This window comes from Dromaius novaehollandiae, unplaced genomic scaffold, assembly GCF_036370855.1.
Source record: "Dromaius novaehollandiae isolate bDroNov1 unplaced genomic scaffold, bDroNov1.hap1 HAP1_SCAFFOLD_45, whole genome shotgun sequence".
In the NCBI taxonomy this organism is placed as follows: domain Eukaryota; kingdom Metazoa; phylum Chordata; class Aves; order Casuariiformes; family Dromaiidae; genus Dromaius; species Dromaius novaehollandiae.
The window spans coordinates 1,388,423-1,389,571 of record NW_026991505.1 but is presented as its reverse complement, the minus strand read 5'-3'; positions in this window follow the sequence as shown (position 1 = coordinate 1,389,571).

Here is a 1,149-nt window from a genome sequence, read left to right as displayed (position 1 = left end):
TGATGTGTTCAGTGTCCCATTGTAAGCTGTTAGGGAACCAGGTTTAGATTCAGGGTTCGCTTTTGGGGCCCTGTGTCAGTGGAGATGGTTAAGGATCCCAGAGTAACCTTCCTGAGGCTGTGACACGTTTGTTTGGGTGGGTGATGGCTGAGCATCTTCCTGGAGAGGCAATAAGCTGCCAGCGGAGCTCAGAGCATTTTTGGGAACATCATACAGTGGGGGTGGGCAGTGAGTGGAGCCGTACAACACAAGAGACCATCCAAGGTGGAGTCACCGAGCGGTAAAGAACAAAATCAGGAAATGCATAGGTAAAGGAGGGCTCCGCAATCCCAGGAGAGGCCGTGGAGACCCAGCAGGCTCAGGGAAGAGAGACTGGAGAGCCATCCTTGTACTCTCTTTGGCATGCCATAGGCTGGCTCCAGTGCAGCCCCACAACATATCTTGTGCCCTCGGAAATGCTGCCTGGGCCCTCTGAGCACCCTCCACAGCCACATAAAACGGGAGGCGGGGACTGCCAGTGGCATGAGAACCATCCTCTTGGGTCTGCTTCCTGCTCTCACGAGAATGGGCACAGTGGAGTCGCCTCACGGCCCTGTGGCACCACCATTGGCTCTCTGCTGAGCAGCAGTGCCTGCACGGAGCCCTGCAGGGAGCACAGGGGAGGGGGACCTGGAGCAGCTGGCCAGGCCAGCGTGGACACCCTCATCTGGGGAAGGGCTTTCTGGGGAGCAGGGACGTGCCTGGAGGGGAGCAAGGGGGTGGTTCCCAGGAAAGGTGAGAAGTGTCATGGCTTCTTTATAAAAACTGCTAAGGCTATGCATATGATCAACAGTTGTCATCTGTGGACATTGTGTGGTTCAAATCTCAATACGATACAACCTGGCAACTCTGAGAAATAGCGGAGTCTTTGGAACAACGCTTGGGTTGGACTATCAAGACCAGAGTTGCAGGAGAAACTTCAGTCCTGGACATTGTTCACATATTCAGAGGATAAATTGTCAGAGGGCCAGCTTACCCAAATAAATGGACAAATACTTGATTGGGCAATCTTTCTCATGATCATGTCATCACCACCAGCTAACTCTAGGTTGGCTGGATCATTTTAACCTGGAAAAGGGACCTAGCTAGGTGTTTACATAAGGTGCCTAT